The sequence below is a fragment of the Strigops habroptila genome, chromosome 4 (genome assembly GCF_004027225.2).
Source record: "Strigops habroptila isolate Jane chromosome 4, bStrHab1.2.pri, whole genome shotgun sequence".
NCBI lineage: Eukaryota > Metazoa > Chordata > Aves > Psittaciformes > Psittacidae > Strigops > Strigops habroptila.
The window spans coordinates 31,781,468-31,806,299 of NC_046358.1; positions in this window are offsets into that span (position 1 = coordinate 31,781,468).

The following is a 24,832-nucleotide window of genomic DNA, read 5'->3' on the forward strand; positions in this document are numbered from 1 at the left end:
TCTCCCTCTTTCTCTCCTTACCATCATCTACATCTACATCTACATCTACATCTACATCTACATCTACATCTACATCTACTTCTACATCTAGCTGCACTGACTCTCTGTGTATTGAGTTATTTTGACAAACATTGTCTGATAATTCACTGTATTAAACCAGCTTTTGTAATCTAGATAGAGAATTTCACAAGCTTTGATAAGGAATGATCACTGTAAGTGCATGTGCTAGCTATAGCTTGTCCTGCAATAATGCAATTTTCAAGGAAAACAATAAGCTTCCATCTCAAGTAAAAATAAACAGACATTTCAGAGACAAAATGAGAGAATTTGACCACAAATTTAATAGCTCAGAACACTGGGACTAAATATGAAGTTTATTTCTGTCCTTCCAAGTTTTGTCCGCAGACTGCTGAGAATGACACTGTAACGTGTTCTCATTTACTGGTTATTTTATGGCTAGGAGATTACAGTGTCCCTGAGCCTTTTTATGACTAGGAAATCACTGTGTCCCTGAGTCTTTTCACCTTGGTATAGAGAGAAATAATTGCTCTAAAACAAGATGGTAAGAAGACTATTATGCAGCTTCAAAATATAGAGGCTGGAAAATATTTCATTTCTTTCAAAACTGCTCCTGTTTTCCCACTGAACTTTACAACAACTTAAAAAAAAGTTACTATACAATCCACCTGGTTTTCAAAAATCTTGGTAGGTCATTAATATTTGTAAAATATTTTTACAACACTCTTACTGAAAGGTAACATTAAACCTCTTACCATTTAGTTGTAGTTTACATTTTTTTCCACCCTACACTTACATTTATTTTGGACTCTAAAGCATACATTCAGTTCACTTTCTCAGGGGTGGTTTAACTCCACAGTAAGACAGATAGAGCAATTAAAAATTATTTTCTTTGAGAAACCTATAAAACTAAAGTCTTTAGTGTGTGTTTACGGCATATCATAAAATTGTTTTCGTGCAAGCTTGGAAAGTATAATCATCTGTAAACAGTAAAGATAAAAAAAAAAAAAAAAAAAAAAAGCCTGGAACTTCCACACATAAATTCTAAATTAAAGTTTTCTCAATAAAACCTGATTAAATCCAGAAAGCTTAAATGCAGATTACAGCTTCACAAACATGGTAGACTCTACAAGGGGTTGTGCCAATTGCAGAAATGAAAAAACTTGAAAACATTTGTGTATTTGTTATAAGAAAGTGCTTTGGGACAATGTAGTGTTATTGTTATACAGTAAACACTTTGCAGTGTCATTCTCAGAAGCTTGCAAACCAAATTGGGGGAACAGAACTAAGCAAGTGCTTATAACAAGTTCATTAATTTGTATTTTGTACAGATCTATGATAAGTGATCTTGTAAATGATTAACTACATTGATTTAAGGACACTGAAGACCATCCAGATTTCTGCATAACACAGAACATGAAACATTCAATAGTAATATAATTAGACTACCAGGACTGATATTTTTATTTATTTACTGATCCTCCTAAAGTCAGCAAGATGGAACTGACAGCAAAAAAACAACCAGTCTATCTCAGTGATACAAAATCATACCCTTATTTGGACAAAGAAATAAAGCTACAAAACTTAGCAAATCTTGCATATAAGTAGTCCAATATATTATCATACTCTTCAGACTTTGTTCTTATAATAAACAAGACAGAAAAAAATACTTAACTTGGGGTGTTCAAAAATCTTCACAGTATAATCTAAATTACATTAGTTTAATCTTTTATATATGGGAGTACTGATGTGAACATTTAAAAATTCTGATATAAAAAGCAGTAAAATTGAAAGGTTGATTTACTACTTTGGAGTGCCTTGGTGTCATGTTGGCATACTTAGATCCTGGCAATTGATATCTCTTTACGTATGTGTGAGTTTTGTATGTATGTGAGACTATTTGTGCATATTAATATATGTATGTGTACACTCGTGTATATATATTTACATGCACACATATCTATGATGAATTGCACTAGTTAGAGATGACAGAAAATTTAGTCTCTAGTTTTTAAAAATCTTTCAACATTTTCTATGATGTGCCACTGAAACTTCCAAATGACAATTATTAGATGGATTTTTTTGGCAAAAAGGCAGGGAATGTAAGTAAAAGTTCATTATCATTCAATATCTTCAGCTCCCTATTTTCTTACACATTACTGTTTACTGTTTGTAATGCTGCATTGACCTTAAAATTGGCAGTGGCCAAGGATGAAATAGCAAAAGTGTAGTTTTCAGTTCTCCTTTCTTGTGTAATCCACTTGTAAGGGTGGAGGAACAGCAGGAGAAAAACAAAATAACACTCTGGTTTTGTCTGATACATTTTAATGAAATAATGATGGCATGAGACAAATTATAGCAAGCTTGGAAACCTATCAAATAGGATTCAGCTGAGATTATTGGACAGAGTGCAGGAAAGCAAGGTCAAAGACAAAAAATGTTATTATGATCAAAAGTTGATTCTGTTTTTCTAGATTTAAATGGGACTTATTTTATAAGCTACATGCTTATATGTGTGTGTAGATTTTTAGATAAAGCAGATATATAAGGTGGAGAAAAATATCCCAATGTATTTTAACATTGCTCTTCTTCATCTCTCCACCCCATTTGGCTGGGTTTAAAATCATACTGACATAAATATAGTGAGAAAAATCTTAACTTAAAATATACAATGCTGTCAAAATGAAGAAACATTATAAAGTTTTCAGAAAACATAAGTTCTGTTTCTAGCTTGAACTGATTACTGAATCAAAGCAATTCAGAAAAGTGTACCTTCATAGGTTTACCTTAAACAAAGTTACACAAAAGCTGGCAGTTCCCTAGGCACTTCAGTGGAGCTACATTGACAATGGCTGAGATTTAACTGGTGTAGTGTATGCATACAGATATTCAGAGACAGCATATAAAGCATATGGATAGTTACTCTGGTTATAGCAGATTAAAACAAGGTAGACTTTCCTTTACCAAAACAAGGATGAAAAAAATTGCTTTCCAATTTTGATAAAAACACAGAAGTCATGGAAATTCTTCGTTTGAGCAGGAAGCAGGAGCTGGGTCATTCTGTGTTTGTCCATACTCTAGATGCTAGGTAGATACAGAGACCTACACAGGAAAGGATCTTAGACAGTTCTGAAGAATAGGTCCAGCAGCTGACACTGTCTGTCCTAGCACATGTAGATTCAGGATTATAATCCTGCCTCTCTTTTACTCATGCTCTTTTTGTGCACACACATATTTGAGAAAGTTAATACATTTTAAAAGAAAAGTAGAAAACTTGAACTTAACACAATAACTAAAATCATTGCTTGAGCCCTCTGTAAGGAAAAGAAGTTGAAAATCCTGCTGGGAAAATAAATAAAAAGCCATGATTGTAATCTTATAATTTTAGTTGTCCCCAGCTATCTCCTACAGCTATCTACATATTCATTCATTATCAAACATACATTAATAGCTAGGACATTCTTTTTAACAAGAGCTATAACATGAAATATCAGACCTATGCTTTTTTGCCCTAGTATTGATGTAAGATTTTATGTACAATGTATTGAGAGAGAAGGATGGAAAAGTGACCTGGATCAAGTTTGAAATTCATAACTCAGTGCTTTCTTAAATTACCTGCCTGAGTCTGTGCTCAGAACTGTGTGGTTGTCTGTGTGTATGCCCATGATTTCATGTCTGTGTCTTTGTGCATAAATAGGTTTCCCCTTTCTATGCCTATACTCTGACCTCATAATATAAGCAAGCTCCAGCCCAATTGTATGTATGAGCATAATGCCCAAAGCAGTCAAGTTCATGGTTTCAGCTCATCTTATTATCTTGGGAATAACACTTTTCTAACATGGCTGTGCAGCATCTGGCTGGCATCATGTGAGCACACACCTATGCACACTTTTTTGTAGATGTTCCCTAGAATCTCAATTCTCCTCTTGTCATCTAAGTCTAAAAGCATTAGTTGTGCAAGGGTAAGTTGGTTTTTTTCCCACATGTTTTTGTGGTGAACTGTACATCATAAAAATTTAGTTTTTTTCTCACAAACAAGAAGCTCCCTTCACCCTAACAGCTGTATTGCGCAATTGCCTGGAATTTGGAGCTTTCGCTTAATAACATCCAGAGACTTTTCTGAGGTTCTTGTTTTATCAGGTGAACTTTCACTTTGTATTATTTAGTTCCATCCCATTTCTATTGTCATTTGGTTCTTGCAATATAGCTCCTGTACAATGTAACACTCTACAAGTGTTTGTCAGCATCCAGTATGATCCTTGAAAGCCCATTTAGTAATCTCGTCAAACTCATTAATACCACTTAGTGACTGTTAATCAATTACTTTGTTTCTAAATACTTAAATGCTTAATGTTTAGTGATATGGATTCAGTCTTCTGATATACTAAGAGCTGAAGGGTTTTTTTTGGAGATCTTAAGTGTCATTCATAGTTGTGGTCATTTTGCCTTAGCTAACAACAAAATGTTCACCCAACTATTCGCACACTTCATCTCCTCAACAGGACATGGGGAGATAGAAGATGAGAAAGCTTGTGGGTTGCCATAAAGACAGCAGGAATGCTTACAATTCACTGTCACAAGTAAAACAGAGTCAAGTTGGGAAAAATTAATTTAATTTATTGTTGATTTGGGTAGAGAGGAGCAAGAAAATAAACATTAAATCAACATCTTTCTTCCCACTCTTTCCAGGCCTTTGCCTCCACAATGCTTTCACCACTCTGAGCAGGGTGGTGAGGATCTGTGTTTGGTGTTCATGTGTTTTACAGTCAGTATATAGCCGTTTCTCTTTGTTGCTCCTTCTTCCTCAGACTTTTCCTCTGCTCTAGTGTGGGTTCTCCATGGGATACAGTTCTTTCAGGAATATTCAGCTGCTCCAGCACAAGTCTTCCCCAAGCTGCAGTAGATATCTATTCTGCCATGGAGCACCTTATTCTCCTCTGACCTTCGTATTTCCTCTATTATTTGTCACTGGTTTTGTTCCTCCTCTCTCTGTGCACTGTTTTCTACCCTTTCTTAAATATACTTTCTCAGAGATGCCACCAGCTTAGCAGATGCAATCAGCTGTGGTGGGTTGGTGTGGTGGGTTGACAGCTGGAATAGGCTGTGTCTGGCACAGGGCAGACACTGACCTATTCCCATATATCCACTTCTGCAGCCCCAGCTCTTCTTCTCTACCACTCCCACTACCACTTGTCTACCAAAACCTTGCCTCTTATGCCCAATACATTAGTTTTACACTTTCAGAAATATAGTTTCAATACCTATAATGCAACATTATATTAATTTTATTTAAACTATTTACTCCTTTTGGGGCATTTTTTCACATCAAATAATGAGGCCTTGATGAAAAATGGAGAAGTTGTTTCAGGACTTGGCGAGAGCTATTAGTTATAACCTATAGATTTTAGTGACAACAGGGGACTAAAAGTCATCTGGTCTAATGTCCTATATAATGCACACCATAGAGTTCCAGCCATTGTGATTTATTCTGTTCTGATCCTAATAAACGGTGTTTGACTATAACATATGTGTGAGCCGTGCTTAGAAGTTGTGAAAAATGTTGTTGAACTCAACAGTATTAACCAACGTCTTCAGTTTGAGGTAAGTGTAAGGAATGACTAAACTCCTTTCCAGAATCACATGGCGGAAACTGTAAGCATCATTAATCAATACTCAGGCATATGACAAATCTCAAGTAGTAGCTGCACCATATGTTCTAAGGTGTTTGATGGAGCTTCATGCAGAATGCTTACATTGTCTATTTAAAATAAAGAAAAAAAAAAGGAAAAGTTCACAGAAATAGAAAAATAAAGAACAAAAGCCACCAAACACAACCAGGAAACATTTTGCAGCAAAATGCTGATAAACAGATTCGAAAAGTTTTGCATGATGTGTGAAAGGGAATAAAGAAACTAGTTTGGCTGTTTTCATGACAGAAAATTTTCCATACATTGTTTGTAAGTAAACACCAATGCATGGAAGAAATGCCAGATTTTTTTATGCATTTCTCTTTTTGATACAAGTAAACAACTTCCGGACAAAAAAAATAATGACTTGGAAAAATATCCGCTATTTTCTATGCAGCTATATAGCCTTAATTTATAAAAATATACATAATCTAATGCTTTTCTGTTTGTGAAAATTCATTATACTCAGATCTTTACGTCATTAACACCATCTATTTCCTTTCTACACAGTGCATTCTATGACTTAAACATAACCTGTTCCAGTAAAACGAAGAGTAGTTTTCTGTTGATAACCTTGACAGAAACCTTCCAGTTCAGCACAGAAATTGGAGAGTAACATTGTGTCGTGGTTTGAGCCCAGCCGGTAACTCAGAACCACACAGCCACTCGCTCGCTCCCCCCCCTTCCTCCCCCCGCTCCCGGAGGGATGGGGAGGAGAATCGGAAGAATGTAACTCCCATTAAGATAAGAGCAGTCCTGCAACTAAGGTATAATACAAAACCACTACTGCTACCACCAATGATAATAATGATTAGTGAAATAACAAGGGAAGAGGATACAATTGCTCACCACCCACCAACCGATACCCAGCCCGACCCGAGCAGTGATCTGGGCCTTCCAGGTAACTCCCCCCAGTTTATATACTGGGCATGACGTGCTGTGGTATGGAATACCGCTTTGGCTAGTTTGGGTCAGGTGTCCTGTGTCTGCTTCCTCCCGCCTTCCCCTCCTCCCTGGCAAAGCATGAGACTGAGAAAGTCCTTGGTTGGAATAAACATTACTTAGCAACAACTAAAAATATCAGTGTTATCAGCGTTGTTCCCAGGCTGAAAGTTAAAAACACAGCACTGCACCAGCTACTAAGAAGGAGAAAAATGACTGCTATAGCTGAACCCAGGACACATTGCTACTCAAGTAAACTGGTGCAAGGGAGCTGTGTTGATTTATCAAAGCTCTGAAAACATATTGACAGTGTCTGTAAGGTATATTCAGTCTCACTGGCAATGTTCAGTTCATCTGAAGTGAACACTGGTGTATGAGTCTACCAGCCTGTGGTCAGGAACCTGATGAGATCTCACATGAAGTATCAGCGCACAATGACTGTCATCAGCTTTTACATACAGATTTCCCTCCTAACAATCTCGGGTGTCAGGACTGGCTGGTGAATACTCAGGCTTCATAGTGGAGCTGCAGTATGTCTGGAGGGCATGTCTGGATCAGGTGGTTAGAAGCACCCCAAGTTCAGTAATTCAGTCATTGTTACTGTATGGAATATTTGCATAAAGGACAGTACATTAATTCCCCAATACTTTCTTACAATCTCCTGTGCCATATTTTCTGAGGATACTAGCAACATGTTGTCTCATCCTTCAGTGGTGGGACTAGCTCAAGAGATGGGCAGTCAAATCTAGCTTAACTGCAGGTTAAAAAAGCAGAAGTCAATAAAGACAAATGTGCGCAAAGGGCAAAGCTGTTAGATGAAATTTTTTTATATCCTTCAGTGTCTTGTCCAAGCCTTCCTCTTTATTGCTCTACTTCTGTCCTTACTGGAAGGAATCACTCAAGTTCACGTATAGAAAATAAACAGAGCAGCTACCACCCAAATCTTGCTGTTTCCCTCAAATCAACAGCTGTTTTCTTGAACATGTTGCTTTTGTCACGTGAGGCTGTGGTTTAATTCCAGAGGCTTGCCTGTGAGTGAAGAAAGCACAGCCAAAGCCACCAGCAGTGGGATTCAACTTTCAGCAGCCAGACAGAGTTGAGCCTCTGGAATTGTTACCTAATAAAGGAAGATAATAGCCCAGGCAAGGGAATTAGTGTGAACTTGCATCATTAAACAGACATGTATACTGGTGAGAAGGATGCCCCTCTCATTGCTGCTGCTTATTTCTCTGAGTAACAATACTAAGACAAAGGGAAGAGGAAACCAGAAAATAGAGGGGATTAATACAAATTGGGGATGGAAAAATACAGATTTCTTGTTGACAAGTAGTCAAAAAAACATCGTCCTGGGTTCAGCTATAGCAGTCATTTTTCTCCTTCTTAGCAGCTGGTGCAGTGCTGTGGTTTTGACTTTCAGCCTGGCAACAACGCTGATAACACTGATGTTTTTAATTGTTGCTAAGAAATATTTACTCCGACCAAGGACTTTCTCAGTCTCATGCTTTGCCAGGGAGGAGGGGAAGGCGGGAGGAAGCAGACACAGGACACCTGACCCAAACTAGCCAAAGCGGTATTCCATACCACAGTATGTCATGCCCAGTATATAAACTGGGGGGAGTTACCTGAAAGGCCCAGATTGTTGCTCGGGTCGGGCTGGGTATCGGTTGGTGGGTGGTGAGCAATTGTATCCTCTTCCCTTGTTATTTCCCTTATCATTATTATTATTGATGGTAGCAGTAGTGGTTTTGTATTACACCTTATTTACTGGACTGCTCTTATCTCAATCCATGGGAGCTAGTTACATTCTTTTGATTCTCCTCCCCATCCCCCTGGGAGCAGGGGGAGAAAGAAGTGGGGGGCGTGAGCGAGTGGCTGCGTGGTTCCGAGTAACCGGCTGGGCTCAAACCATGACAAATATGTACATAAGAAAGCTAGAAACACAGCAACTATAGGAATCACTCTTGCAAGCCAATGTATTACATGGGATTATAAGAGCTTTTTTTCCTGCAGGCTGTGGTAATTTATATGGTTCAGTTTTCATTTTCATTTAAAAGAAGGAGAGTGCCTGTATTTTAACTATCATAAAGCATAGAGGCTGAAGGGTTGCTACTGGGAATTTGCACTCAGAGGAGGGGAGTAGCACTCTGTTCAAACACAACGTCTAGGCACTGAAATGTAAGTTTCTTTACTTCTCCTTGTATCTTGATGCTAAAGTAAAAAACGAGGCATTTTCAAAAAGAAGCCTAAAGGTACTCAAACCTCAATGATTTTTAATACAATTTTCATGTCAACAACCTTGGTGTCTTTTGAAAATCTTCACCTAAAAGACTAGTGGAAGTTGGAATGTCCTTAAGGCTTCACTTGTTCGTGCTTTGTAACTTTTGACTCTTGGTGGGTTTGTTTGTCTTTTTTTTTCTAAAATTCTTTTATTCCACATCTCTTTGGGGGGAGGGTAGAGAGGGAAAGTGGTAAGAGAGGAAGGAAAAAGAACTTTCTCCACTAGATTTATACAAAGAAATAAGGTCAATATTATAAGCAGGGGTACAGTTTTAAAGGCGATTTACAGTACTGGATTTCCAGAAATATTTAAATACAAAGTAAATTGACTTCTTATCCACTCTGCACATTGCAGATGTTAAGGCCTGACAATTTTGAAATGGACATATTGTTTAATCTAAACCAGTTTACCCACATATTTTGAAAAGAAGATTCATGCTGCCTCTTTAATTTTCAGTTACTGCTTTCTATTTGGCTTGTTTTGTTTACAATAAATAATTTCACAAATAGAAGCAGATCATTATGGAGACAAAAGGAATGATTATTTTATTGACAGCTTGTATTAAGTTAATTTATGCATTTATTTAGTTATTCTCTCAACAAAATTTCATTTTCAAATTTGTTTTGCAGTCTGATTTAAGATTCTTTGCTCCCCAGTGACCATGATATGTCTGGGAATCATTTTACTCTGTTGTCTTAATCGTTAAAGCTTGTGGAATTTTGTATAGTGCCACAGCACAATATAAGAAATTCTGAGGATATTTCCCACCTCTCTTTACATACACATACCTAACTTTCAGAAGTGTTTGTGTTTAGTAGGACTACTAGACAAATATTTTTTCTCTGGGTGGTCAATTCTTTATGCACATGTATTAAATGATTTTTTCATCTGAGTATACTAACACATGCGTATATGCACATGGTAAATGTGGTACTTACTTAAACTTATTTTCTCTTGCTAAAGGTAGTTGAGAGAAAGGTGTCAATGAATCAAAGAAATATGTTCTCTGTGTTTAATGAAACTTCAGACACTTTCAAGAATTCTGGTCTTTTAAATAGTCAGATAATTGAATATACAAGACCAAAAAAAAAATGACCAGGTGTCGTGGTTTGAGCCCAGCCGGTAACTCAGAACCACACAGCCGCTCCCTCACTCCCCCCCCCCCCCTCTTCCTCCCCCCGCTCCCGGAGGGATGGGGAGGAGAATGGGAAGAATGCAACTCCCACGGGTTGAGATAAGAGCAGTCCCGCAACTAAGGTATAACACAAAACCACTACTGCTACCACCAATGATAATAACAATTAGTGAAATAACAAGGGGAGAGGATACAATTGCTCACCACCCGCCGACCGATACCCAGCCCGACCCGAGCAGTGATCTGGATCTTCCGGGTAACTCCCCCCGGTTTATATACTGGGCATGACGTGCTGTGGTATGGAATACCCCTTTGGCTAGTTTGGGTCAGGTGTCCTGTCTCTGCTTCCTCCCGGCTTCCCCTCCTCCCTGGCAAAGCATGAGACTGAGAAAGTCCTTGGTTGGAATAAACATTACTTAGCAACAACTAAAAACATCGGTGTTATCAGCGTTGTTCCCAGGCTGAAAGTTAAAAAACACAGCACTGCACCAGCTACTAAGCAGGAGAAAAATGACTGCTATAGCTGAACCCAGGACACCAGGTTCTCTGGAGTTAGGAAGGGAAACCAATATATTTTATGCACAATTTAAATAAGAACTCAGAAGAATTTTTTATTAAATTTGTTGATGTTATTCTTGTAGATGTTATTTCTTTCTTTCTTTTACTTTTAACTCCTTGAAGATCACAGAATCTCAAAATTGTTAGGGTTGGAATGAAGCTCTGGAGATCATCTAGTCCAACTCCCAAATGTCCATTCGCCATCAAGATGTTGGTGGGACAAGTTCTGCTCTTATTTATACTGATGTAAATCTGAAATAACTGAACTAACACAGTTGTTTAGAATTATAACTTTTTCTTTTTTTTTTTTCCCCCTTACCAAATAGATGCGTTATTGAAAGCCAAAATTCCACTGCAACATTATTGGGAAACGATTTATTAGATCCAAGATGACACTTGATGTATCATGCAAAAATCTGTTTTTTGCATGAGTTCTTCATTAAGAGCTAATGTAGTAATTCCGGATGTATGACTACAGACCAAGATGGCTTGAATACTGTTTTGATTGGAGAATCTTTATGAAAACAAACTCCAAATGTTTAAAAAAAAAAATCTGCCTTGACCTTATTTGAAAGGAAACATGATAAAAAGAATATTTAAGCTTACAGTATGACCAATACCTATGAAACCCAGACGATTTGAGGTTAAAAGAAGCCTAAGCTAACCTGAAGCGTTCGACACTTTCCCGCACGACATCCTCGTCTCTAAATTGGAGAGACATCAATTTGATAGATGGACCACTCAGTGGATAAAAAACTGGCTCTATGGCCACACGCAAAGAGTTGTGGTAAATGGCTCGATGTCCAGTTGGAAACCTGTAATGAGTGGTGTCCCTCAGGGATCGGTGTTGGGATCGGTCCTGTTCAACATCTTTGTCAGCGACATGGACAGTGGGATTGAGTACGCCCTCAGCAAGTTTGCCGACGACACCAAGCTGTGTGGTTCGGTTGATACAGTGGAGGGAAGGGATGCCATCCAGAGGGACCTTGACACACTTGTGAGGTGGGCCGATGCCAACCTTATGAAGTTTAACCAAGCCAAGTGCAAGGTCCTACACCTAGGTCGGGGCAATCCCAGGCACTGCTACAGGTTGGGCAGAGAAGAGATTCAGAGCAGCCCTGCAGAAAAGGACTTGGGGATGTTGGTTGACGAAAAGCTTAACGTGAGCCGGCAGTGTGCACTTGCAGCCCAGAAAGCCAGCCGTATCCTGGGCTGCATCAAAAGAAGCGTGACCAGCAGGTCGAAAGAGGTGATCCTGCCCCTCTACTCTGCTCTCGTGAGACCTCACTTGGAGTACTGTGTACAGTTCTGGTGTCCTCAACATAAAAAGGACATGGAGCTGTTGGAGCGAGTCCAGAGGAGGACCACGAGGATAATAAGAGGGCTGGAGCACCTCCCGTATGAAGACAGGCTGAGAGAGTTGTGGCTGTTCAGCCTGGAGAAGAGAAGGCTGCGTGGTGACCTCGTAGCAGCCTTCCAGTATCTGAAGGGGGTCTACAAGGATGCTGGGGAGGGACTGTTCCTTAGGGAGTGTAGTGGTAGGACAAGGGGTAATGGGTTCAAACTTAAAGAGGGGAAGTTTAGATTAGATATAAGGAAGAAGTTCTTTACAGTGAGGGTGGTGAAGCACTGGAATGGGTTGCCCAGGGAGGTTGTGGATGCTCCATCCCTGGCGGTGTTCAAGGCCAGGTTGGACAGAGCCTTGAACCACGTGGTTTAGGGCAAGGTGTCCCTGCCCATGGCAGGGGAGTTGGAACTAGATGATCTTAAGGTCCTTTCCAACCCTTACGATTCTATGATTCTATGATTCTATGAAATGCAAGACAACTTTTATGTTCTGTGGAAATGTAACAAATACTAGCTACAAGAAGGCCTCCTGTACTACTCAGAATATTCAGGTAGTTGGAACATTCAGGTGGTGGGAAACCTAGGTCTTAGTCCCAAATTTCTCCAACAAAAATCACATGTTTGAGTTTGGATCTCCTATCATGAAGGAGAAGCTAACATGGGCAATGTTTCTGTTGCTGTTCCAGTGAATTATATCTTGGAAAAATTAGATGTTGGCCAGTGAGTTGTTTTGTAAAAAATAAATCCTGGATGAATTTGTTCGGTGAGGAAAAATATTTTGCACCATAGTATATTGCGGTTTGAGATGGCAAAGGCACATCAAGGGCAGGAAAGCAAAGGGAAAAGTGAAGAAAATAAAAGGAAAGGAAAAGTAAAAGGAAAGAAAAACTAAAAGGAAAAGAAAGAAAAGGAAAGGAAATATAAAAGGAAAGGAAAGAAAAGGAAAGTAAAAGTAAAAAGAAAGGAAAGAAAAAGAAAGGAAAAGTAAAAGGAAAGGAAAGGAAAAGTGAAAGGAAAGGAAAGGAAGGAAAGGAAAGGAAAGGAAAGGAAAGGAAAGGAAAGGAAAGGAAAGGAAAGGAAAGGAAAGGAAAGGAAAGGAAAGGAAAGGAAAGGAAAGGAAAGGAAAGGAAAGGAAAGGAAAGGAAAGGAAAGGAAAGGAAAGGAAAGATAAAGGGAAAGGAAAGGGAAGGGAAGGGAAGGAAAGGAAAGGGAAAGGGAAAGGGAAAGGGAAAGGAAAGGGAAGGGAAGGGAAGGAAAGGGAAGGAAAGGAAAGGAAAGGGAAAGGAAAGGGAAGGGAAGGAAAGATAAAGGGAAAGGAAAGGGAAGGGAAGGAAAGATAAAGGGAAAGGAAAGGGAAGGGAAGGGAAGGAAAGGGAAAGGGAAAGGGAAAGGAAAGGGAAGGAAAGGAAAGGGAAGGAAAGGAAAGGGAAGGGAAAGGAAAGGAAAGGAAAGGAAAGGAAAGGAAAGGAAAGGAAAGGAAAGGAAAGGAAAGGAAAGGAAAGGAAAGGAAAGGAAAGGAAAGGGAAGGAAAGGAAAGGGAAAGGAAAGGAAAACGGAAAGGAAAGGAAAGGAAAGGAAAGGAAAGGAAAGGAAAGGAAAGGAAAGGAAAGGAAAGGAAAGGAAAGGAAAGGAAAGGAAAGGAAAGGAAAAGGGAAAGGAAAGGAAAAGGGAAAGGAAAGGAAAAGGGAAAGGAAAGGGAAGGAAAGAAATAGGGAAAGGGAAGGAAAGAAAGGAAAGGAAAGGAAAGGAAAGGAAGGGAAAGGAAAGGAAAGGAAAGGAAAGGAAAGGAAAGGAAAGGAAAGGAAAGGAAAGGAAAGGAAAGGAAAGGAAAGGAAAGGAAAGGAAAGGAAAGGAAAGGAAAGGAAAGGAAAGGAAAGGAAAGGAAAGGAAAGGAAAGGAAAAAAGAGTAGAGAACAAAAATTTCTAAATAAAGGAAGTGAACATTCAATTAAGCTCATTACACTTGGTAACAAAATGTAGCATTAATCATTAGAAGATAGACAGCTTAAAGGGGTTTCTTAAAAATCTCAATGAAAATTTTTCGTCTCCTAATGAGGACAGGAGAGGACAGGCCTATTTGGGCATAGAAAATCTATTTTAATATCTTCCTTCCTTTTTCCAAAACCCAGAAATAAGCTTTAATTATGAGAAGGCATAAGGATAAACAATAAAGCCTGTTCCTGCTTTGTTTCTTAAGTGGAATGTGGACTTCAGCACTTCACATTTCCTTATGGGTTTGGATCTCATTGTCAGCATCATATTTTTTACATCTTTCCCATATTTTGCCCTTATCCTCACCTCATACAGAATCAGCTAAAACTCCTTTCATGGCACTACCGAGGGGGCTTTGCCAAGTTCATAACTTCCAAAACCCTTTAAGACAGAATTTCCTGTTGTATAGGATCTGTCAAACAGATTAATGAAGAGAGGCAGAGTGAGTACATTTCAGAAAGATAGGTCTTTGAAAACACAGAGTAACTGTGTGTGTGTGTTCAGTTCTTTGGCCAGGATGCTTGACTTTTCAAAGTCTGAAAAAAGCTTCCTTGACGGATATGAATTTTACATGAGCTACCATATATAACTATATATGCTTGTTGACAGTGGTTTTTTTGGGTTTTTTTTTTTTAGCTCATTAATGCAGTTTTCAATGGGTGATTTAATTACTCATATGCAGGAGAGATTTGGTTTCCTGTATCTTAGATATGGTTAATTAATGGCTTATTTCTTAAAAGTGTTTGCCAACTTTAATTCAGCCATGGTTCCTAATATATCCAAACAGTGGTTAGGTATAATGCATTCTTCCCAATGTACTTTCTAATCACTGCTCAGGTGATCTTAGGAGCAAAGCATATGAAAGATATTGGCCCCAGATGTCTACTGTTCTAGCATTAGCTATAATTTGCTAAATTAGCTTGAAGTAAATAACTTCAGTATCCGGTAAATTTTATTTAATATATAGCATGCCAAACTAAGCACAAGATGCATGTGCATGTAGCTGATGTAGATCAGCAATATTTTCTCCTGCAACACTTGTGCAAAGTATGTTGAATAAATATAATTGCTTATTTATAATTATTTGTTTGTTTTGGATTTTTTTTTATTTGTAGAAAATTAAAAGAAATAACCATTTCTCATGCATACCAGACTCAGTCACAAGATATTTTATATTTTGTTCTAGACTTTTTATTTCGGGGAATGCCTTTTTGAAACTTATTTTACCATTTTATTTGGTAAGTGATTAATTGATGTTCCTTATTTTGTCAAATTGAGAGAATGAAGCTTTCACTCAGTGCATCCCCAGTCCTGATTTTATGATTCCTATCTCTGATGCTCAGAAGGAGGTCAATTCACTTTGGCTCCATCATATCACACCAACAGAGTTTGGGTGATGAGTGGTGTATTTTCTTCTACTTTTTCTAACAATAAGAGCATTAAAAGTAATGTGCTGAGACTTCATGAAAGAAATTAGAAGAAACTACATGGAACAAATCTCCACAAGTAACGGTTAATTGTTTAGGTTGTTACCAGCTTTCAGCCTGCTATTAAATCCTTACGTGTTTTATTTTACTATTGTTCTAGAAGTAAGAACTTGAACCTGTGTCTTTCCCCTGGGTAACTGGTCTAAGAGTCAAGTTAATGAATAATTCATGCATATTATTTTCTTCTCTCTAGCCTGAATACTTGATATTCTCATAAAACCAGAATTAAATACATTAGAGGAAAATGAAAATTCCCAATTCTATGAAATTATATCACATTTAATATTTTCCCATGGAAGTGAAGTAAAATCCTCTCAGACAGAACAAATTTTCAGTCCCTGGGACAAGAAATCAACGAAATAATGAATAGCGGATACCACATTTCAATTGCCTTTGTCACTTAACCTGTGAACAGGCAAATGTCTGTGCATCCCATTTGGGTGATAAGAATCTTCTCACAGTAATGAACAAGCCACCATAGCCTTCAAAGCGGTTGAGCTTAATGCATCCTCTTCTGACATTATACTTTTGGCTTTCTTTGGCATTCCACTACATTAGTAGGCTAGCTTTCCTGTCTTCAGCTCCCAGGCGTTAAATTCTTTTTTCTAGGCAGGAAGCTAAGAATTAAACATCTCATACAAGCACGCAGATGCTAGGAATTAGAGAGACCAAAGACTGGATGCTGCAATAATCATTCTTGCAATACTTTGTCCTTTTCAGAATCTACTTCTCAGATTCTCTGACTTAATCTGGAGAAAATAGTTCTTCCCTACTTTTCAGCAATAAACATCTGCAAGGTGTTCTGATGCACCCCCTTAGGGTGCACATAAGCATCGTATTCCAAGATGTACCAGATCTACTGAGAAGGACAATATTAAGATAGAAGAGAATCTTGGCATCTTCCACAGGGAACTTATTTGCTTATATATCCAAAAGACATCTAGCACATACTTAGCTTATAAATTTCTGGAAAAATAACAAAGAACACAAAATAGTGAGGTGGATTCCACTCAGTGGGACTTTAAGCATCAGGAATTTTTCATATAAGGAGATAAACAATCCCTCTGGTATGCACTTTCTAAAGAGGGAATTATCTCTTTCTCTATAAATTTATTTAGGTAATTAATTACAGCCCATTAGTAAAAATACTAATAGTTAATGTAGTATTATTGTTATTGTTATTGCTGTTGCTATTGCTGTTAGTATTACTCTTCCTGTTATTATCATTGGAGTTATTATTATCTCATCTTTCAGTTGTGTACCAGGAATTTATTGCCCTATTTTCATTTTCTGGTTTAAGGCTGAGACTTCTTTTTTTTCCATTTAATATCTTGCATACATTGTCAAAAATTCAGATGTTCCCAGCCAATATAGCAATAAGGATTGCCAAATTCCAAATTTGGCACAGAATCTTGCAATCTCTAAGAATAGGAATCTTCTAAGAGGAAACTTCCTCTCCCTCTTGTTCTCATACATGTTCATTCACACATACATATACAACTGGAAATAAAAATGACATTCAAAGAACATTTAAGGTGGCTACAGAAAACAATGAATGAAAGGACATATTAGTCAAAGGTGAAAGGTACCATATGTCCTCAAAAGCTTTGGCGCAGTGGGGAACCACCTACCTAGTTTTTTTTAATGCACCCTGTTGTGCCTAGGTATAGATGGACATATGGTACATTTCACCCTGAACTGTGAATTTCCTGAAACAGCTGTAATACTCTTTTAATGTTTTTCTGCATAACAACACATTCATAGCATACATTATTTAACCATTCTTCCTTGACCCTTTAGGGGGCCCATGTACTTTATCACTCCATAGAAAACAGGATATCAGTGGATCATTTATGTTCTGCTTGCATAAATATGTCTTATTCATTGACATATTCTACACAGGCTTAAAATTGTGACTGCATCACAAGAAGTCCAGTGAAAGATATACAAGGTTGCTGTCCTCTGGTAAGATAGCAAATGGGCTCAATACACAGGCACATTATGGAGTTAAGCATGAGAGTAGGTCTTTGCTTTGATAGTGGTACAGTTCATTTCCTTGCTCTTATTTTTGCAAGATGAATGTGGAAAAGTGTATGGACATAGACGAATCAAGATGGACCCAAGTGAAAACATATGAGGTAATAAGATAATATATTTTCATATATTATTCTCCCTGTAGTTCATCTGTGCAGCTCTTCCTGTGACATGTTACCCTTTATGCATGCCACAGCATTGTTAGATATATAGAGTAATTAGACTTGTGAGTTGCTTTAAAGTAATTAGACTTGTGAGTTGCTTGATTTATGTTCCGTTAAGCCTGTTGCTAACAGTTTGAAACTTGCTGAGTTTTTTAGTACCGCATAAAAAGTCCTGACAGCAAAGACAGACCTTGGCCGAGCTGGGTGTCTGCACTCAAGGCTACTGGAAAGTTTGGTAACTAGGATGTGGAGATAAATATATGAGACTATCCAAGCGAAGCAGTACTCCCCAGGCGAAGCAGTACTCCCCAGGTTACTTCAAAGCAGAACCTTTAAGATAAGAAACGAAGATGCATACCAGTACCAGTCAGAAAGAGATAAGAAGAATGCTGGTGAAAGCATCATCGTTGGAACCTATCCAGGACTCAAAAGGTGAAAAGTACACAGCGAGGAAGACGTCTTACTTCATCTGAGGAAGACTACTTACTTCATCTTGAGACCCCTGCCCACGACCATCAGGAGGCACTGCGCAAGCGCAGAACATATGGAAATGACTTTTGTACTCATTATAATACGAAGCGGGGATAGGTCATGAATATGTATCAGCATAGTGGGAAAGGTGATGCATATGTAATACTTTACAGGATAAATTGTGAGCACGTTGTAACGGTCTTCGGAACCAGATTTGGGTGGGTACCCCTGGTTCCCGGGGCCTCGGAATAAAGCACCACATATAACCTCCTTAGAGTGGTTATGTGTTCTTCTCTCGGCTAACAGTTTTGGCGACCCAGATGGGACCTCGCGGGCATTGCTGAGGCGGCTCGCGCATCGATCCAGCTCCAGCCGGCACCGAGTGATTCTCGGGGAGCCATCGACCGCGACCGACCTCCGGTGCTCTCGACGGACCAACGGCATTGGTAAGAGACGGTGCTTTATTATTTGGTATTGGTACCATTTCCTGGTCTGGTAAAAGCCTGCCTGTTAGACACGGCGAAAGCTGTGCGTGGTTGGGCTACGGAGCTCCAGGGGAAGCCTAGGCGCCGTCCGTCAGACAGTGGCGAAAGCCCTGCAGGTTCGGCAACAGTGGTCTGGTCTGGTAAACTATTTGGTATAAAGCCTGCAGGTTCAGGCAAACAGTGGTCTGGTAAAGTATTTGGTATACTTTCATGGTCTGGTAAAGTATTTGGTATACTTTCATATTTTGAAATCGAATTTGTCTGTATTAGCCTGTATTGAAATAAGCTTGGAATGTCATCAATACCAAAGTCGTCGCCGTTAGGGTGTATTTTGAGTCACTGGAAGGAGGGGCGGTTTGGACAAGGGATGCAAAAAGGGAAATTAATTGATTACTGTAATGTGTGGTGGATGCAATATGAATTAGAGGATCAAGTCCGCTGGCCGGAGAATGGAACTTTAGATTATGATACGATTATGCAATTAATGTTATTTTGCAAACGGGAAGGAAAATGGGACGAGGTCCCATATGTGGAACTGTTCTTTATGTTAAGAGACAATGATGAATGGAGAAAGGCGTGTGGAATAATGGTTGTTAGTGCAAAATCGAGTGAACAATGTAAAGGCTGTGTGGGTGAGAAGAAATGTATGGGATGCATGGCTGTGAATAATGTTTTGCTTTCCGGACCTTGTGGAGAAGGTACGGCGCGGCAGGAAGAACGGGGCGACTTCCAGGGCGCAGCCTTTACCGGCGGAAGCCCCCCACCTTGCCGCCCAGTCCCACCGTGCTCCACCGGGACACGCGGTGGCAGGTGCGCCCAGGGACACGCCGCCGGGATGGAAAAACCCCGAGCGGCTGCGGTGCGGTGATGTCCCGCGACCGGTTTGCATTTTCCCATTGAAAGCGCCGGGGATGCCCGGTGTCGCCGGTGAGGAAGAGGGGAGGTAAACACAGAGGCGGCCCCGGCGCGGGAGGCGCCGTCCGGCGGTGTGACAGTCGCCCGCCGGTGTTGCATCAGTCTGCGCCCCGCTATCGGGGGTGGGGGGGTGTGTCGGGAGGGCGCGGCGGTGCCGGTAGCTCCGCCGTGTCCGCGGCGTTCGGAGCAGGCCGTGGCAGCGGCAGCGCTCACGTCCCGTGCCCCGTCCCACACACACTGCGCCCCCCCCCCACCCCGCCGCGGGTCCCACCTTTGTCCGCGCGCGCCCCCCCGCCCCGCGCGCCTGGGCCACGTGACGTGTCCGCGGCGCGGCGCCGGCTGCGGCAACTGACGTCGCCTCCCACCTCCGCAGGCGCGGCGAGCCCCGCCGCCAAGGACAAAAGAGCGGCAGCGGCAGGGTGAGCAGCGCCGAGGTGGGCAAGTTCAACATTTCAGAAAGATGATGATGATTCTGATTTGTTGATAGCCCCACCAACTCCGTCAATCCCACCTGCCTTAAGAAGCAGGAAAGTAAGGGATGACAGTGATGATGAGAACCTAGAAGTAAATAAAGGATGTGAATGTAGAAAAGAACGGGAATGTCCCTTCACCCCGGTTTCACATCGGACCCGACAGCAAGATATGCAGGGTAAAGAGGCAAGAATTCAAACGTCTAGTGTGTTATTGGCGCTGCTCCATCAGGGAGTAGGTACAGAGGGACCTGTGTATGTTAAAGTTCTTTTTTTCTCCGGGAGATTTGGTGCTTTGGAAACAATCCACTGGGGCTTATGCCAAGAACAATAAATTGGTCAAAGTTATATAATGTCAGACAGGAAAGGACAGAATCTCCGTCCGTGTTTTTGGAGCAACTTAAAGAAGTGGCCAGGAAATATACGGATCTGGATGTAGAAACGGAACAGGCTAAGGCTCAGCTGGCTCTAATTTTCCTAGGGCAATCTCAGGATAATATCAGGAAGAAATTGCAGAAATTAGAGGGTGCTGAGTTACGTGATTTAGCTAAGCTGCTGGAAACAGCTTGGAAAGTGTATAATAACCGAGAAAAAGACGGTGCTCAGAGGCAGCAGCGAAATTTATTGGCTATAATACAAGGCAGAGGACAAGGTACCCCAGGTAATAGGGGAAGAGGTAGAGGAATAATGCGTGGGCGAGGAAGAGGATTTGGAACATTTAATAATCCAAGGTCAGGATCAGGCAGATTAGGCATTAATCAATGTGCCTATTGTAAACAGGAGGGGCATTGGAAAAATGAATGCCCTCAGAGACTGAGACAGAACCCGCAATCTGGATACTCCTTCGGGAATCCGAGGTGGCAAAAGCCATGGTTCTGGGAGAATATGGGAGTCAGAGCTGACTAGAATCGGAAAAGGGTGAACCACTAGTAAAAATAAGGCTGGGGGGAGAGGAGGTACAATTTTTAGTCGATACTGGTGCAACTTATTCTGTGTTAAATGACCTGTATGGGAAAATAGGGGATAAGACTACCACAATAATAGGGGCCACAGGGAGAGAGGAGGTGCGGTCATTCATGCGACCCCTGGAATTACGGTTTGGGGGAAAGGAATTGATACATGAGTTTCTATACATGCCGGACTGTCCTGTTTCCCTGTTGGGACGAGATTTATTATCAAAATTAAACGCTAAAATTATTTTTGAAAATGGGGAATTGATTATGCAGGTACCGGAATCACAATCCGGACAGATACTAGTGTTAAAGAACAGTCCAAATGCCCGAATACCTAGGGAAGTAGAGGAAGCAGTGATTCCCACAGTTTGGGAGACAGAAATTCCGGGAAAATCAAAGATGGCTCAGCCGGTAGTAGTGGAATTGAAAGAAGGGGCAAGACAGGTGCGGATAAAACAATATCCCATAAAATTGGAGGCACGATATGGGATAGTTAAAACGATTGAGAAATTTTTAAAGTTTGGAATTTTAGAAGAATGTGAATCAGAATATAACACACCAATTTTTCCAGTAAAGAAACCGAATGGTGAATACAGGTTAGTACAGGACCTAAGGGCAATAAATGAAATAACAAAGGATATCTATCCGGTAGTGGCTAATCCATATACATTGTTGACATCTGTAAAGGAGAAATATAAATGGTTCACAGTAATTGATTTAAAAGATGCTTTCTTCTGCATCCCCCTTGACAAAGGTAGTAGGAAACTCTTTGCCTTTGAATGGGAAAACCCGCACAATGGACGTAAGACTCAGTTAACCTGGACGAGACTCCCACAAGGATTCAAGAATAGCCCGATGCTTTTTGGAAATCAGCTGGCGAAAGAATTGGAACTCTGGGTAACTCAAAGGAAAATTCAGGTACCAAGAACACAATATCTCTTATTGCAATATGTAGATGATATATTCATTGCAACTGAACAAGAATCACTGTGTGTACAAGTAACAATAGAGATCCTGAATCAATTGGGACTAAATGGGTATAAGGTTTCGAGGGAGAAAGCCCAGATTGCCTGCACTACTGTAATGTATTTGGGCTGTGAAATCTCCCAGGGACAACGGAGGTTGGGAATTGATCGTATAAAGGCAATTTGTGCTATTCCAGAGCCTCGGAATTTACATGAACTGAGAACATTCCTTGGAATGGCGGGTTGGTGCAGGTTATGGATATCGGACTATGGACTGATAGCTAAACCTTTATATGAGGCACAGAAATCTCAGACCTTCATTTGGGAAGGGTCCCAAAAGGAAGCTTTTAAGAAGCTAAAAGAAGTGTTAATAAAAGCACCCGCCCTGGGATTACCGGATTTAACCAAGGACTTCCAGCTGTTTGTGCACGAGAGACAGAGATTGGCATTGGGAGTTCTGACGCAGAGACTGGGAAGCTGGAAGCGACCAGTGGGATACTTCTCCAAACAGCTGGATCCGGTAAGTGCTGGATGGCCATCGTGCCTACGAGCAGTAGCAGCAACAGTGACATTAATACAAGAAGTAAGAAAATTGACCTTAGGAAAACATATTGATGTATATGTGCCACACATGGTAATGACTGTCTTAGAACAAAAAGGGGGGTACTGGCTATCCCCAAGTCGGATGATGAAATACCAGGCGGTATTAACTGAGCAAGATGATGTGACTCTAAAGACGACTAACTTGTTGAATCCAGCAGCTTTTCTAGGTACAAACACAGAGGACGGCATATTAGAACACGATTGTGTGGAGACGATTGAATATACATATGCGACGAGGGCCGATTTGAAGGATGCCCCACTTGAGCAACCTGATCAGGAACTTTTTACTGATGGAAGCAGTTTTGTGGAAGGTGGGGTCCGTTATGCTGGGTATGCAGTAACTACACAAAACGCCCTAATAGAAGCAAAAGCTTTGCCCCCAGGGACTTCAGCACAACGGGCAGAGATAATAGCTCTCACCAGAGCTTTAGAACTGAGCAAAGGAAAGCGGGTAAATATATGGACCGATTCGAAATATGCATTCGGTGTGGCCCATATACATGGAGCTCTATGAAAGGAACGAGGACTCCTGTCCTCACAAGGGACAAACATAAAATATCAAGAGGAAATTCTGAATTTGATAACTGCTGTGCAATTACCAAAACAGGTGGCTATCATGCACTGTAAAGCGCATCAAGGAGGAAGTTCTAAGATAGCCGAAGGAAATACATTTGCGGATCGGATGGCTAGACGAATTGCACGACAGGTACGGACAGTTATGGCTCTGATACCAACGAAGGTAAGCCCATTACAGAATTATATGAACCAAAAACCAAGATATTCAGAAGAAGATGTTAAATTGGCTGAATTAGTAAAGGCCCGATTGAACTCGAAAGGATGGTACGTAACCACTACTGGACAAGTGGTGGTACCACCTGCTATCATGCGAACGATTCTACAAATTGAACATCAAAAATGTCATTGGGGGGCAGAAGCATTGGTAACATATTTAAAACGAGGAATGATCTCTACACAGATGTTAACAATGGCAAAATCCATAGGATCTAAATGCGAAATTTGTTTGAAAAACAATCCAGTAGTCAAAAGGAAAGTAGAAATGGGAAATATCAGAGTAGGTATAGAGCCGGGTGACTATTGGCAAATTGATTTTGTGGAATTACCCAAGATACAGGGATATCGATACTTGTTAGTAGGGGTTGACACTTTTTCTGGATGGCCAGAAGCCTCTCCCTGTCTCATCAATCAGGCTAAAGAAACAGTGAAATGGTTGTTGAAAGAACATGGTGTTTGTGGATATCTCAAGGATAGAGCCGATCACTGCTGTGTGCATATACCAAACGTAACTGCAGATATAGAATATGACATTGCTCAATTAGGGAAAATTGAAAAGGAAGCTGAAAAGGAAAAGGAAGAAATAAGTCAAAATTGGGTAGGAGCATTATTTGATGGATTGGGAATTCACCTTACTGGGTGGATTCATTCCCTCATAGAGACAGTGTTTACCCTATTGCTTGTGTTCCTCGTAATCTATTTGGTATATTTTTGTATTCAAAGAGAAATAACCCGGAATACCAGTTGGACACATAAAATCATTGGAGCAGTGACTCGAGAATATCCACGACACCCAATAACTCCTCCTCTTACCTATCAGGAAACTACTACATGAGTGAAAATACTTGCAAAAGATGAAGTATTTTCAAAGGGGGGAAATGTTAGATATATAGAGTAATTAGACTTGTGAGTTGCTTTAAAGTAATTAGACTTGTGAGTTGCTTGATTTATGTTCCGTTAAGCCTGTTGCTAACAGTTTGAAACTTGCTGAGTTTTTTAGTACCGCATAAAAAGTCCTGACAGCAAAGACAGACCTTGGCCGAGCTGGGTGTCTGCACTCAAGGCTACTGGAAAGTTTGGTAACTAGGATGTGGAGATAAATATATGAGACTATCCAAGCGAAGCAGTACTCCCCAGGCGAAGCAGTACTCCCCAGGTTACTTCAAAGCAGAACCTTTAAGATAAGAAACGAAGATGCATACCAGTACCAGTCAGAAAGAGATAAGAAGAATGCTGGTGAAAGCATCATCGTTGGAACCTATCCAGGACTCAAAAGGTGAAAAGTACACAGCGAGGAAGACGTCTTACTTCATCTGAGGAAGACTACTTACTTCATCTTGAGACCCCTGCCCACGACCATCAGGAGGCACTGCGCAAGCGCAGAACATATGGAAATGACTTTTGTACTCATTATAATACGAAGCGGGGATAGGTCATGAATATGTATCAGCATAGTGGGAAAGGTGATGCATATGTAATACTTTACAGGATAAATTGTGAGCACGTTGTAACGGTCTTCGGAACCAGATTTGGGTG